Genomic DNA, 16,985 nt, shown 5'->3' with positions numbered 1-16,985 from the left:
CCTCGATCCTTGCAGGGTTTTCCAGGTTTGAAAACTCCTAAATGTGCAACATAAAGGCTTTTTTTTTTTTTTTTTTTGCTGCATTTCATTCTGGACCCTGTAGTCCATGTCTGTTAGGGGCCTAGCTTTTCTGTCCTCAGTACAACAGTAATTTGTACAATCTGTTCTCAGAAATTAGTTCTAAATATATGAGGGAAAAGATTAAATAAAATGTTAAAAATCTGGAGTTTGCACAAAGGAAGGTGAAAGGGTGCAGGTCCTTTAAAAGTTAAATTAATATTTGTTTTCTGAAATCAAACACATCCAGTGGAGGGAATCAGAGGTTTCTTTTCAACTTCTTCTGCATCAGCTTCACTATAAAACATTTCTTTAACTCTAAGAACGTTACAGCTGACATTCTCAGCGTTAATATTCTACTATTACTATCAGATTTACAGATAAAAATTAGAAGATGTTGTCTGATAAAGGCTGACGTGTTTAAATATTAGAAAAAAGAATCTAGGACCTTTAGTCACAGTCTTAAGTATTCTGTTTAAGTTGCTGTCTTTCTTTTTTCTTGCTTGCTCTCCCTGCCGATCCCTGCTTCTGCTTTTGTCTGTATTTTTCTCAGAGCCTCGCTTTGCATATCCTCCAAACTTGTGAATTATGGATTTGGTCAGCTGGTCTCTCAACGTAATTGATCAAATGTTTTGATGGGAAGACAGGGTAAAGGAGACCCTCTTGTCCAGATGGGACGTTCTTCTCTGGATACACAATGGATTCTTGGCAGCAGTGGAAGATTGTGTGCCTGACTACGATGTCAGTCGAGGACATAGAAGATGTGTACATATTTGGACTTTTGATAACAGGATTTCTGCTTTTTGGAGTTGGTGGTTACCTGGCTTATCGAGTGATTCGCAAAACGTAGGCGGCTGTTCAAAGCTTTCCAAAGCTGCCTGCGATGTTGGATGGGGTCTGTACAGGTCCTTCTCAAAATATTAGCATATTGTGATAAAGTTCATTATTTTCCATAATGTCATGATGAAAATTTAACATTCATATATTTTAGATTCATTGCACACTAACTGAAATATTTCAGGTCTTTTATTGTCTTAATACGGATGATTTTGGCATACAGCTCATGAAAACCCAAAATTCCTATCTCACAAAATTAGCATATTTCATCCGACCAATAAAAGAAAAGTGTTTTTAATACAAAAAACGTCAACCTTCAAATAATCATGTACAGTTATGCACTCAATACTTGGTCGGGAATCCTTTTGCAGAAATGACTGCTTCAATGCGGCGTGGCATGGAGGCAATCAGCCTGTGGCACTGCTGAGGTCTTATGGAGGCCCAGGATGCTTCGATAGCGGCCTTTAGCTCATCCAGAGTGTTGGGTCTTGAGTCTCTCAACGTTCTCTTCACAATATCCTACAGATTCTCTATGGGGTTCAGGTCAGGAGAGTTGGCAGGCCAATTGAGCACAGTGATACCATGGTCAGTAAACCATTTACCAGTGGTTTTGGCACTGTGAGCAGGTGCCAGGTCGTGCTGAAAAAGGAAATCTTCATCTCCATAAAGCTTTTCAGCAGATGGAAGCATGAAGTGCTCCAAAATCTCCTGATAGCTAGCTGCATTGACCCTGCCCTTGATAAAACACAGTGGACCAACACCAGCAGCTGACACGGCACCCCAGACCATCACTGACTGTGGGTACTTGACACTGGACTTCTGGCATTTTGGCATTTCCTTCTCCCCAGTCTTCCTCCAGACTTTGGCACCTTGATTTCCAAATGACATGCAGAATTTGCTTTCATCCGAAAAAAGTACTTTGGACCACTGAGCAACAGTCCAGTGCTGCTTCTCTGTAGCCCAGGTCAGGCGCTTCTGCCGCTGTTTCTGGTTCAAAAGTGGCTTGACCTGGGGAATGAGGCACCTGTAGCCCATTTCCTGCACACGCCTGTGCACGGTGGCTCTGGATGTTTCTACTCCAGACTCAGTCCACTGCTTCCACAGGTCCCCCAAGGTCTGGAATCGGCCCTTCTCCACAATCTTCCTCAGGGTCCGGTCACCTCTTCTCGTTGTGCAGTGTTTTCTGCCACACTTTTTCCTTCCCACAGACTTCCCACTGAGGTGCCTTGATACACCACTCTGGGAACAGCCTATTCGTTCAGAAATGTCTTTCTGTGTCTTACCCTCTTGCTTGAGGGTGTCAATAGTGGCCTTCTGGACAGCAGTCAGGTCGGCAGTCTTACCCATGATTGGGGTTTTGAGTGATGAACCAGGCTAGGAGTTTTAAAGGCCTCAGGAATCTTTTGCAGGTGTTTAGAGTTAACTCGTTGATTCAGATGATTAGGTTCATAGCTCGTTTAGAGACCCTTTTAATGATATGCTAATTTTGTGAGATAGGAATTTTGGGTTTTCATGAGCTGTATGCCAAAATCATCCGTATTAAGACAATAAAAGACCTGAAATATTTCAGTTAGTGTGCAATGAATCTAAAATATATGAATGTTAAATTTTCATCATGACATTATGGAAAATAATGAACTTTATCACAATATGCTAATATTTTGAGAAGGACCTGTAGAGCGATCAACACTCAGACTGAAATGTTAAGAGATCAGAATCGCAAGCTGGACACGATTCTTGAACAGAATCGCAGCCTGGCAGCGGTTGGACTCAGAGGTTAAAGGATATAATCTTGGAGAAGTTGTATGCTTGAGATCTGCGGAAAGTACCAGAAATTTGGCTATTTGGATTCGCAATTGAGACATACCAGTAAAACTCTTAAGGTGGTTGGAAATTCACAACTGCCTGAACCACAACATTTATTGTTTTTCTAAATCCAGCGCCCCAATGTGGCCTTGGCAACTTCTGCTTCCCCAGCATTCCCCTACCAGCTGTGTGCTGATAGGACTATGTGGCCAATTGATAAACCTACTTCCATTTATGACCTCCTGGATAAGTCGTTGAAGCACTCTTGGAGTAATTATGGTAGGGAGGTCACTCCTGGGAAGGTTCACCACTGCTTCACCACATTTGGGCATCGTGGGTCTCGCAGCGGTTCACAGGATGTGTTGCTTTTTGAGATCTTTAGCATGACAAAAAATCAAAAACAGAAGAACTCTTTAAGGAGGTAAATACTTTTTCACAGTTGGACTACACACACATTATTTCAGCCATTTCAGTGACAGTGTTCTTAGTGGGTCTGAACTCCAGGATGGACCTGCTTCTCATGTCCTGTTTCTTACTAAGTCTACAGTAATGTGTCAAAGTTTACGACAAGAACACTGACTTTAGCTGACCTACGCTGAATAAATACCACTGGAAAACTGAAGCAACCTCCAACGGGGCCAAAGTTTAAAGAGATGGATACTCCATAGAGTTGGACTTCATGAAAGAATGACCAGAAAAAAGGCATTACTTAGTTTTAAAAATAAGAAGGCACGTTCTGAGTTTGCCAAAAGGCATGTGGATTAATCCTCGCATGTATGAAATGGTGCAAACCTTCAAACAGTCCATTTAAGTCCAGGCTGTGAGGCAACCTGGATGGACCTGCTTCTCATGTCCTGTTTCTTACTAAGTCTACAGTAATGTGTCAAAGTTTACGACCAGAACACTGACTTTAGCTGACCTACGCTGAATAAATACCACTGGAAAACTGAAGCAACTTCCAACGGAGCCAAAGTTTAAAGAGACGGATACTCCATAGAGCTGGACTTCATGAAAGAGTGACCAGAAAAAAGGCCTTACTTAGTTTTAAAAATAAGAAGGCACATTCTGAGTTTGCCAAAAGGCATGTGGATTAATCCTCACATGTATGAAATGGTGCAAACCTTCAAACAGTCCATTTAAGTCCAGGTTGTGAGGCAACAAAACAGGCAAAATGCCAAGGAGGTTGAATACTTTTGTGAGGCACTGTTTAGTTCTCTGAGGTTAGAAGGATTCAGATTTGCAAAAACAACAAAACAAACTTCAAATAGTAAAGTAATTAAAAACACAATGTGAAACTACATGATTTGTAGTATTGCCATGGTATATCTTTATTTTCAGTCATCAATTAGTAGCATGTAGCATAGTTGGAGACAAATTTACGTATGCTTTATTAGTTGGCCAACTAAAATGTTTCAGTTTGCAGAAAAATAGTTTACAAAGCAATTTACCATTACTGCCATGTTAGCTAACAGGAATAGTTTATGTAAAAATGGTAATGAGAGTAATTGTGAGTTAGGATGGCTGCATGAATTATTTGTAGCCAGTTTGTAAGCTAATTATGTTAATATTTGCTATTTCAGACTGAGGAGGACTATGGTTTGGACAGAACCGGACCGCATAATCTCTGCTCTTCAAATAAAATCAATGTTCCAGAGATTCAGCTCCTACATGCACTGAGTGAACAGCGGCTTGCTGTGTTACCAAACACAAATGTTCCACTCTGATAAGCTTTGGAAGTCTACTGTGAAACTTTTCCTACACAGGCTTATGTTTGATATCACACCTTCGTAAATCTTGTTTGATAAAGTAATTTCAGTATTATTTGGAAATGTTCATTCTATGGCCAGAGTGCAGACATAAACAGCTTCAATAAGATTATTTAAAAAAAAATAAAACAGAACCATAAAAGACTGTCTTGAGGCATCAGTCACTTCTGTGATACAAAATTTATTAGTTGAATTTATATTACATGACAACCCTGAGCAGATTTCACCAAATGCATGTAGTTCAGCTGCGCTACAAGCTTCCCTAGCAATATTATTTTGCCTTCATAACAAGAGATGATGTAATTTATAATGTACAATATACTTAAATGTCTGAGACCAGATTTAAAACAGATTTTTAGGAACTGATTATAAAAGTTTTATTTAGCTTTCCAGGTTGAGATAAAAGTATCAGATTTATGTAGCTTTTTGGATACTATAGTTTATACTGGCTTTGCTAAATTAATAAAGAAGAAACCCCAATCAAATCAAGTCTTAGAATATATACTAAACCAAACTAATACCTGAGACAGAGGAGTTGAGACACTCTTGAAAATCCATCAAAAATGCTTCTTAGTTCTTGTAGTGCATAGGAAAGCGTAGTACTTCAAAGCAGGTGAAAGACTTTGGGAGACTGCTGTTTACTACTACAATTATTTCTCTTGGCAGGACTTCCCATCCAGTCCAAACATTGAGGAGAGCTTGGAGTTGTGTGTAAGATGATGCAAAAGAAACATTTTGAACAATAGTGATACTCATTTTCAGGTCTAAGAAATGCTATTTTTTGCTCCCATGAAATGCCCAGTAGTGTACTCGATTAGCTCAAGAGCTTGTGTCCTCCATCAATACAGTCATTTTACTTTGTTTACTTAAACATTAGTGAATATTACAATGATACACTATGACAAAATTACTCTTTACAATGACAAAACACACTAACACACTAAACACAACAGCAATATTTAAATTGTGTATGTGCACAGAAGTATGAATTGAGAGAGCCCAATGTGGAGTTGCTATAGATTTGTATGGCAACAAATGTACAGGATGTTAAATCCAGTTTTTATTGTAGTTAAAAATGCACCGTTTTGTGTATTAGAGGTATAGGCTACAGTGTTGACAAGGCAGTGTAAAGCTAAATTCTACTAAAGTATTCTTTATTTATAAAATGTCTAAATGGGCAAGAAATCTTGTGTCCCACAAGTCATACTTATATTAAGAGCCGTCAAAAAGAAGTTGTGGTGACGCCATTAGTCCTGTAGTTCTGTAAGCCATCCTGCAAGCCTTGTTACTTCAATAGTTTCAGCGTATCAACTCTATGCAGCTTCGCTTTCAGAAGGTCCACATAATCTGTGTGATTTGCTTCTTCGGAAACTCCATCCTCCAATCGGTGCCCATAACCTACTACCTAGAGGCTTGACCTCAGCCACCGGGCCAGAAGCTGAGGTGGTGACACTGTTCCAAAGACTGCCCCCTCTTTCTCTGTCACGCCTTCTTTGTTTCTTCATTTCCAGATACACGTTGGCTGTTTCCAAATTCAGGGTCCGCATCCTTCGAAGGCCGCATTTATAGGCCGAATACGTCACAGTGATGCAGCAAAGGCTGTTCAAATTCTAAGACTCCTCCAAATATGGCCGACAAATGTCTTTTTTTTTGTTCCAAGATTTGAAGAATGAGTCCGGTGTATTCTTCATTGCGGGTTGAAGCAGATTGTTTAGACAGAGGCAGCAATGGTGGAGGAGAGAGAAAAACTGTATAAAAATTATGCTTTTTGAAAAACAAAATGAACTTTTACAATGTTTTTAGGTGAGAATGTAGCTGTGTAAACCTGAAATATCTGCTCAGTTTATCAAGATGTTGCTTAATTGCAGCTGGCTTGCTCCCCAGCTGTCAGCTGACTGGGAATTCGACGCCCAGTATACCTGGAGAAAACACCTGACTCTCGGCACACTGTCATGACAGTTCAACATGGATATTTCTGTTTGAGAGCCAAGGTTTATCTTGAGGAATTTGGGAATGAGGTCAAATTATTTTTAAAACTATTTAAAAGGACAACAACTGGGATGTCTGCAAACAACCAGTCACAATACAAATCAGAAGGTTAAAACATTTTAATGTACTATTTGCCAACTTAGAAATCAATACACTTTTTGGACAATTGATTCTAAATGTTTTAGACAGCCATCATTATTTTAGTAAAAATATTATTTAAAGAAATATTTTCTGAATTAGAAATCAATAACATTTGGATAATTGATATTAATGTTGTTCAGCCATTTGTATCTATTAAATATAATTTGCTGAATTAGAAATCAATAATCTTTTGGGCAATTAATTTTAGTGTTTTTTTTTTAACTAGCCATCACATGGAGTTATGGGCTATTAAAATGGTGGAGAGGAACGTCTATGGGCTCCTGCTACCCGGACAGGCACACAGGAAGGCATGCGAGGCGATGGTTCCTCCTCTGTCTCCTCTCAGGCAGGGAGGAAACTGCTTCACTCGATGTGATTAGAGACACCATTCCAGAGGTTCTGGGGGAACCCCGTAGCAGGATCACTGGGTACTCGAACAACATACCATTACTTAACTTTTGGTTGTTCTTCAATCGGCAGGTACACGAACGCCAGATCGTGGTCAACTTTGGATCCAAGGATTCTTCGAAAAAGTAGGGTCTTACCTGCTAACGAGTTTCAAAGACATTCAGACGGTTCTTGAGCCCTGCCTCCCCAATGCGTCAGCTGTGCTGGTGCGGGCCAATGAGAAAGATCTCATGGCTGGGGCACAACATGTTACTAATATATTAAGCAAATGTATTAGTCATCAATGCATTTTTAACAGTGTTCGATTTTCTTTTTACGTCTATGGACATTGGAATGGGAATAAGACAAGATAAAACAACAACATTTTAAACAAAACAAGATTATAAGCCATCAGGAGTATGTAAAGAGGGGATTAAAGACCATGTACAGCCATTTACAGTAGAGACAGCAGGATTAACCTGAAAGGTCTGTTCAGGCTCCATTTTTACTATCTCTATGCTTTACACTGTCGCAGTTGCTGAGGCAGGCATGGTCCTTGGTACCCACTGTCCACCATGTTTTAGGTGTTTCTCTACCTTCACACACCTGGCTGAAATAAGAGGCTGATTAACAGGCCTCTGCAGTCCTTGAAGGCTGCTGAGGTGTGCTTTAGCTGAGGCATATCTAAAACACACAGGACAGTGTGTTCTGAGGACCAGGTTGGAGGCTCCTGCACTCAGGTGTCATATTGTTTCGAACAGATTTGACCCACATGCAGAAAGCAATTCAGGAGACTGAGTTTAACGGTAATGAGTTTACTTACAGTGTAATGAAATGTGCAGGGAACTGGAACCGAGATACCAACTGTAAAATAAACAGAACGGTAAGCAAGGAGTAACTCTGGATCTAAATTCTTAAATAATAATTCTGCCTTACTGGATTGATGGAGAGATCCACCAGAGGGGGATGGAGAGACCAAGGGGTTGTTTACCCGTGAGACGGGAGATGGTGAATACTGGTGTGCCAGGATGTTTAGTAGGTCCAAGAGGTTCTGAAGTTGGTGCAGTGGATGGAGGAGGGTGAACAGGATTCATAGGAGATCCAAGGAACGAAGGAATCAGGAGGCTGCCAGCCGGTGTGATCCAACAAAATAATAAGAGGCTTGAGTCTTTGTTCATGGAGCTGAATAGCTTTTTTCCAGAAGATGGTAATCCAGGCAGGGTTCAATGCAGAAGGCAAAGTCAGGTTCAGGTTAACTTGCAAGGTAACAAATACAAAATTACCAAAAGTGTAAGGTCAAGACAAAGGTAATGTGGCTTGAGCTGTCCCAGTAAGGGCAACACTCTGACCGTGAGTTCTTCTTCTTCTTCTTGTTGGTGTTATTGGTGGTTGGCAACAAACTTTTAGTAGCATTACCGCCACTTACTGGTATGGAGTGTGGTTCGTGTCGGTCTATCTATTTATATATATATATTTAATTCTACAAATTAAATAAATAAATATATCTTACCTATATGTATATATACAAATAGACATACTTACACATTACATTGTATTCTACCCTTCTATATCCTCCATACTTTCACAATTTTATCTACTATAATCAAATTCTATGAAATAATTTTGTTTTCTTTAAAAAACGAATCACTATTTGTATATGTTTACTCCCTAAATTCTTCCTCAAAATATCTAATAAATTAACCTTTTCCTTAATACCTTCAAACTCTCTTCTCATATATCTTCTTTCTCTTTCATATTTATGACATTCTAATATAACATGTTCTATTGTTTCATATTTTCCACAGTAATCACATTTACCAGTATCATGCTTTTGAATTTTAAAAAGTGTATAATTAAGTCCTGTATGCCCAAATCTCAACCTTATCACTCTTTCCTCCTTTCTATTTCGTCTTCCATTTCTTCTTTCTCCTACTATCTTCTGAATTTTATAAAACCATCTTCCTGTTTTTCCTTCATCCCACCTTTTTTGCCATTTTTCTATCAGCTTTCCTTTAACAATACTCTTTCCCTCAGATTTACTTGTTTTAACTATAAAACTAATAGGATTTTGAATTATCCTCTTTGCTATTTTATCTGCCCTCTCGTTTCCTTCTACTCCAATATGTGCTGGAACCCACACAAATATAACTATCAAGCCCATTTTTTGTATTCTGTATAATGTATGAAATATTTCTAATAAAATGTCCATCCTACTATCTGATTGATTATATTTTAAACTTAATAATGCAGAGCTTGAATCTGAGCAAATGACTGTTTTTAATGGTTTTATGTCTTCTACCCATTGTAAAGCTAATAATATAGCCAATATTTCTCCTATGTATACTGATAAGCCATCTGTAATTCGTTTTCCTATTTTTAGATTAAATTCTGGTACTACAAAAGCTATTCCTACTTTTCCATTTATTTTTGATGCATCTGTATATATTTGAATATATCTATAATAATTATTTAAATGTATCTGTACTGAATAACTATCTACTATGGAAGATTTATCTTGCTTCTTTTCCATTATTGACATATCTACTGTTGCTTCTGGTAGAATCCATGGTGGTATAATTGATATTGGTGATGTTTGACTAATTTCTAAATCAATCATTTTAAATTATTTTACTTTATTTTCAATTGTCCATCCAAAACTCTTCATTTCTTTCTTTTCTTTTTCCCAACATGGATTTAAAATTTCCCAAATTGGATGATCCAAGTTATTACCTTTTAAATTTAACCAATAATTTATTTATAGTTTTATTCCTCTTAACTCTAACGGCATTTCTTCCATTTCTATTTCTATTGCTGCTGTTGGTGTAGTTTTCAATGCTCCAGTACATAATCTTAATGCCTGATGTTGGATAATATCTAATTTAACCAGATGTGTTTTAGCTGCTGAACCGTAAACTATACAACCAAAGTCTATGTTAGATCTTATCATTCCTGTGTAAATCTGTTTTAGTGATTTTCTATCTGCTCCCCAGTCACTGCCAGCCAAGCATCTCATAATATTTAAAATTTTCTTACATTTATCAACAACTTTTTGAATATGTGTATTCCATTTGAGTTTTTCATCAAACCATAATCCTAAAAATTTTATATACTTTACTTGCTCTAATTCTTGGTTATATAATTTTAATTTTATTTCCTTGTTTATTTTTTTCTGATTAAATATCATTACTTTGGTTTTTTCAACTGAAAACTTAAATCCCCATTGTAACGCCCATTTCTCTATTCCAATAATAACCTCTTGTAATTTCTTTACAATGAAATCTACATTTTTTCCTCTTTTCCAAACAGCTCCATCGTCTGCAAAAAGTGAACATCCCATTACTTTTCCAATATCTTTAAATACATCATTTATCATAATTGAAAACAATAACGGACTTATAATACTCCCCTGTGGAGTTCCATTTTCTACTATATATTTTCCTGAGATCACTTCCCCAATTCTAACTTGTATTTTCCTATTTGTTAAAAAGTCTTTAATCCATTTAAATATTTTCCCTTTAATGCCCAGTATTTGTAATTTAATTAATAATCCTTCCACCCACATCATATCATATGCTTTTTCTATATCAAAAAATACAGCCACTACACTTTCTTTATTTACCTGTGCTCTTCTAATTTCATGCTCTAAGCATAGCATTGGATCATTAGTACTTCTCCCTTTCCTAAAACCACTTTGATACTTTGACATGTATCCTTTATTATTTAAATAATATACTAGTCTACTATTAATCATTTTTTCCATTATTTTACATTGATTTGATGTTAAGGCTATTGGTCTATAATTTCCTGGATTTGATTTATCTTTTCCTGGTTTAGCTATTGGTACTATAATTGATTTCTTCCAGCTCAGTGGTAACTTTCCCTCCTCACATATTTTATTATATAATTGTAATATTATATCTTTCGATTTTCCACCAAGTTGCCTTATCATTCTGTACCAAATTTGATCTTTACCTGGTGCTGTATTTTTTGTCTTCCTAAGTGCATAATTTAATTCAGCTTTTGTGAATTCAACATTTAACAGATTATTTGTTTCTTCAACACTCTGTAATACATCTTTATATATAAGTTTTGTATTTTCTCTTCCTTTTCTTCCCTCTTCACTAATATTATTTGAACTGTTAATTTTACTAAATATTCTTGCCAATATTTCAACTTTATCTTCATCTTTTACTATATTTATATTATTTATTTTTAATATAGGATATTCAAACTCTCTCTTTATGCCATTCATTCTTTTAATTATTTTCCAAATTTTTTCTATTTTTGTTTCTTTCCCTATTGTGCTACAGAAATTTCTCCAATATTCTCTTTTTACCTTCTTAATAGTTCTCCTTACTATTGCTTGCTTTCTTTTATAATCAATTAAATTCTTATAAATTGGATTTCCTTTTAGTACCTTAAATGCTTTATTTCTTAACTTTATTGCTTCTTTACATTCATTTGTCCACCATGGTACCATTTTCTTATTACTTTTACACCCTGCTTTCTTTATAGAATTATCTGCTGCTTCCATGATTATCTTACAAATTTTTAAATATACATCATTTATATCCATTCTCATATCTACTTTCTCTAAGTTTATTTGATTCAAGTATCTAAATTTAGTCCAGTCTGCCTTATTAAAATGTAGTTTTTTATTGACACTTATATTCCTATTATTTAAAGTTAATCCTACTCTTATTGTAATGGGATAATGATCACTACCTATTGTTGATTTTTTATCAATGCCCCACTCACAACTACCAGCTAAACCATTTGAAACCATTGTTAAATCAATAACTGATTCCATCCCTGTTCTTACATTGATTCTTGTTCCCCTCCCATCATTAATACATACTAGATTTTTTATTTCCATTAATTCTTCTATAACTTGTCCATTTTTATCATTAGTTACCCCACAATGTACTATTTGCATTAAAATATCCACACCAAATTACTTTCCCTTCCAAATATTCATTTAACTCCTCCATTATTTCAATTGACAATGTTTTACATGGATTATAAAAATTTATTATTTTAAATTTACCTTATTGTTCCCATATCTCAATTACTATATATTCAAGTTCTTTCCCTTTCCCTAATACCCGATATTGTATCCCTTGCTTAATAAATATTCCACATCCTCCTCCACTTCTCTCCTGTCGATCTCTTCTTACACCATCATATCCTTTTATCACAAAATCCAATGTTGTTTTTAACCATGTTTCCTGAACACAAATAATTTCTGGTTGTTCTTCAAGACTATCAATATAACCTTTAAATTATTGTCCGTTAGCAATTAAACTTCTTGCATTCCATTGTAATATTAACATGTACTTTCACCAGATGTTCCTTGTCTCCCATCTACCTCCACATTTTTATTTATGTTCTCCCACGATCCCTCCTTAAACCCCAAAAACGTTTCAGCTCCTCTCACTATTATTTTAATCTTCTCAGTTTTATGCTTGGCTTGGTCAGTACAGTTGATAACATAGGCTACAAATAATATTAGTTTTTCTACTGATATTGTAACATTTTCTTTTGACTGTACTTTGCTTTGCTGTGGAATTTGATTTGCTATTTGTTCAATCTTTCTTGTTTTCTGTTCCTTCACATTTTTAACTGCTTCTGCATAGCTTATGTTTTTAGTCATTTTAATCTGTATGATTTCTTTTGCCTTCTTCCTTACTTCACATCCTCCATACGTAACTCTATGTTGCCCTCCACAGTTACATTTTTCTTGTACTTCTTCTTTACATTCTTCAAACTTGTGATCTTCACCACATTTAGGACATCTCTGCTTCCCTTTACAAACTGCTGCTATGTGTCCATACCTTTGACATTTGAAACAACGAAGTGGCGGAGGGATATAAGGTCTAACCTGAAAGCTAAGATAACCTATTTTGATGTTTTGTGGCAACTCTTTTTCGTCAAATTCAATGAAGATTGACATACTTCCTACTTTTTCTCCATTTATTGTTTTTGACAATCTCTTCAGGGTATTGGAGAGGAGAGTCCGACCGATAGTCGAACCTCGGCTTCAGGAGGAACAGTGTGGTTTTCGTCCCGGCCGTGGAACACTGGACCAGCTCTATACCCTCTACAGGGTGCTCGAGGGTTCATGGGAGTTTGCCCAACCGGTTCACATGTGTTTTGTGGACCTGGAGAAGGCATTCGACTGTGTCCCTCATGATGCCCTGTGGGGGGTGCTCCAGGAGTATGGAATCGGGGGCCCTTTATTAGGGGCCAACCGGTCCCTGTACGAGCGGAGCAGGAGTTTGGTCCGCATTGTCGGCACTAAGTCGGACCTGTTCCCAGTGCATGTTGGACTCCGGCAGGGCTGCCCTTTGTCGCCGTTCCTGTTCATAACTTTTATGGACAGGATTTCTAGACGCAGCCAAGGGCCGGAGGGGGTCTGGTTTGGGGACCAGTGGATTTCGTCTCTTCTTTTTGCGGATGACGTGGTCCTACTGGCCCCCTCTAGCCAAGACCTACAGCATGCGCTGTGGCGGTTCGCAGCCGAGTGTAAAGCGGCTGGGATGAGGATCAGCTCCTCCAAGTCCGAGGCCATGGTACTCGACCGGAAAAGGGTGGCTTGTCCTCTTCAGGTTGGAGGGGAGTTCCTGCCTCAAGTGGAGGAGTTTAAGTATCTCGGGGTCTTGTTCACGAGTGAGGGAAGAATGGAGCGGGAGATCGACAGACGGATCGGTGCAGCTGCCACAGCAATGGGGGCGCTGTGCCGGTCCGTTGTGGTGAAGAGAGAGCTGAGCCGAAAAGCAAAGCTCTCAATTTACTGGTCGGTCTACGTTCCTACCCTCACCTATGGCCATGAACTTTGGGTCATGACCGAAAGAACGAGATCCCGGATACAAGCGGCTGAAATGAGCTTCCTCCGTAGGGTGGCCGGGCACTCGCTTAGAGATAGGGTGAGGAGCTCGGCCATCTGGGAGGAGCTCGGAGTAGAGCCGCTGCTCCTCCACATTGAGAGGAGCCAGTTGAGGTGGCTCGGGCATCTATACCGGATGCCTCCTGGACGCCTTCCTCGGGAGGTGTTCCAGGCACGTCCCACCGGGAGGAGGCCCAGGGGACGGCCCAGGACACGCTGGAAGGACTATGTCTCTCGGCTGGCCTGGGAACGCCTTGGGCTCCCCCTGGAGGAGCTGGAGGAGGTGTCTGGAGAGAGGGACGTCTGGGCGTCTCTGCTGAGTCTGCTGCCCCCGCGACCCGGTCCTGGATAAGCGGAAGACGACGAACGGACGAACGAACAATCTCTTCAAGTTATTCACTTTTGCACCAATAATACGTCTCTTAATTTTATCAAGATCTTCATCTAGAGGGATCCCATAAATCACTCCTCTAATTTTTTTATTTTCTCCCATGATTTGTTTTCTCCAACACCGTTTTCTTGCAGATATTATCCACCTTTAAAGCCTTGTTCTTTTGTTCTTCATTTTTACAAACTACCAATAAGTTTCCATCTCCCAAAATCTTTACCATTTCAACATCTCCAATTTTCTTTTTTTATCTCTCTTGACACCACAATGGGGCTGATGTTATCCTGTTCTTCCTCGTTCTTAAGTTTCAATATTATTTTAAATTCCTCCCTCATAACTTTTCTCCTAACTATCCTTTCTTCTTCTGAACTGCTTCCTTCCAATTCTCGCTTGCTACCTTGAATATCACCAATTCCCTTTCCTTCATCTATTTTATTTCTTCCACGTCCTTTCTCTCTTCCTCTCCCAGCTGGCGTCCACCCTTCAAAATCCATGTCTTCCTCATTTCCTGTCTCCATTTCCAACCGAACCATTCACATACCAGTTTATGCCCAAATCCACCTTTTCCGAATCCGATATATTTCTATTTTTGTTTTTCCCGCGCTGCACCAAAACCGTTCTTCTTCGATGTAGTCTCACCACCGACAACCTCTCTCCAACAATCTTCCAGCCACCCTGACCGTGGGTTGCTGGCAGCCTCCTCCTTAAATACTCCTCAGCAGGTAATCAGGGGGATAGAGAACACCTGTACCTCTCCTCCAGGTTCCATCTAGAGGCTAAGCACAGTAAACAGCACCAAACAAACACACATGGCACAGATCCTGACATCAGGTAAGGGCGGGAACCAAAATCCATTGGGAAAGAAAATAAAACAGGGATATATTAGAGGAGCAAATATATTTAAGAATTGAAAAGACAATAAAATTATTTTTTAAAATGTGTTTTAAATATAATGTGGAAAAAATATGATAGGGCTAGGAAAAATAAAACATTTAAGAAATTTCTTGTATTAAATGAAAAAAACGCAAAAATCTAGAGTTTAAGAAAAAAGTGTGATTGAAAATTAGTTGTTTAAATTAAAAAAGGACAATAGCACAGAGATAAATTACAAGAGTAAAAGATTAAAATAGAAATATATAATATCTGATTAATTGATCAATTTGTGAATAACTACTTTTTTATTTTATTTTGTTGCATTTAATGGCACACTAATTTAGCTACTTTTTGACCCAGTAAATTTTTTTGGGTCATGTATTTATTTCTGTATGGATTTTTAATTATGGCAGGATTGATCATTCACAAACGCTCATATTTAATTTAATTTCATTTCCCTTTGGGATTAATAAAGTATTCTTTTGAATTTGAGTATTTGCTGCAATATCACTGAGTTGATCATCACACAGTTGAGCTAAATTAAAACATGCCTTCACAGCTTTAAGCTCTTTGCTGGAGCAGACAGGTTTGTGTTTAAAAAAAAAGGGGAAACATCAGCGTGGAACGTGAGCTGATGACTTCAGTTCAGAGATTGTGTATCGACGTGGGGCTGAATTGAATAACTTTCTTATTAGTTTATAATGACAAATATGAGTTTTATACCAGGAAGTTGTTTTGGTTGAGTAGTAAACTGTTTTGCATTAATGTCTGCATTCTGTGGTGAAGAAGGTTTTGTAGAAAGAAATAATCAAAAAAACAATGTCCTTTATTAAGGATAAATGTGTTTTCGTGGCAGTGTGTTGATCTGTGATTAACTGATTACCTTTGCAGTGGACCCTGCATATATATTTTTTTCTTGAGTCTACCGCTGAATTTCAGCCATTTCTTATAGAAAACCTGGTTGCCTTCATGTGCCCGGGCAGTTTTGGTCTACAAAACGAATATCTCAAGACATAATCATAATTGACATAAGCAAGACTGCATCCAGCATCAAAGATGTTGTGTTTCTAAGTAGTAGTAATAATAATGTGCTTGAATGTCTTAAAAAATAAATAATAGGGGAAAAAGAAAAGACAATTATTGTAATCTGTATTTATAGAACACGAGGTTCTGATATGCGTTCATTTAGAAACAGGAACACATGTAACATAAAATCATGTTTGTTGGTGGCCACTTCAATATCAACTTATTAAATCCTAAAATCACTCGACCAAGTCAGATTACATTTTTTATCTTCCACCTCAGCCCTAGACCCTGGCTGAGGTGGAAGATAAAAAATGTGAGGTGTTACTGGACAGCTGTGGGTCAAAGGAAGGTGGAATGTCTGTTAGGCTGTGAGCAGGAGAGGAGGATGCGAAGCTTGTTTCTGAACGGAACCTAAAAATGCTTTAAAATACAAATTCCAATAATGTGTTTTTATCAAGTGACAAAAGTGACTGGTGACCTGTCAAAAGTGTACCCCACTTCCCGTCCAATGACCCCCATGACCCTGCAAGGATAAGTAGGTATAGATAATGGAAAGATGAACGGACGGATGTTTAATGAAGTCAGAGTAATGATTCAATGTCAAGATTCTGACATTTTTTTACTTTTAGATATTGATTTGTTGTAAACTAATATAAAAAAGAAAATGATTTCACACCAACACCAAAAGATGCTGAACAATAAATCAATTAAGTTTTATAACTCTATAATTGTAGTGGTAAGGCCCAATCACAGTTTTTCATTACTGAGCAGCAGTGTTGTGACTCCAGTCCAGTTTATTGTTCAGGTGAACATCCAGGTTCTTATGACT

At 37.9% G+C, this 16,985-nt stretch overlaps 1 long non-coding RNA gene across 1 annotated transcript; it reads right to left on the bottom strand.

Moving 5' to 3' along the window:
- Positions 1 to 4,627: 4,627 nt before the first annotated feature.
- Positions 4,628 to 8,533, bottom strand: LOC124856984. The gene is made up of 2 exons (XR_007035466.1): positions 7,920 to 8,533; positions 4,628 to 7,847 (listed from the first exon to the last, which is right to left on the bottom strand). It is a non-coding gene; the product is annotated as an uncharacterized LOC124856984 (long non-coding RNA).
- Positions 8,534 to 16,985: the final 8,452 nt, after the last annotated feature.

Source organism: Girardinichthys multiradiatus, chromosome 2, assembly GCF_021462225.1.
Source record: "Girardinichthys multiradiatus isolate DD_20200921_A chromosome 2, DD_fGirMul_XY1, whole genome shotgun sequence".
In the NCBI taxonomy this organism is placed as follows: domain Eukaryota; kingdom Metazoa; phylum Chordata; class Actinopteri; order Cyprinodontiformes; family Goodeidae; genus Girardinichthys; species Girardinichthys multiradiatus.
The sequence above is the reverse complement of the archived record's forward strand: the minus strand, read 5'-3'. Positions and strand labels throughout refer to the sequence as shown.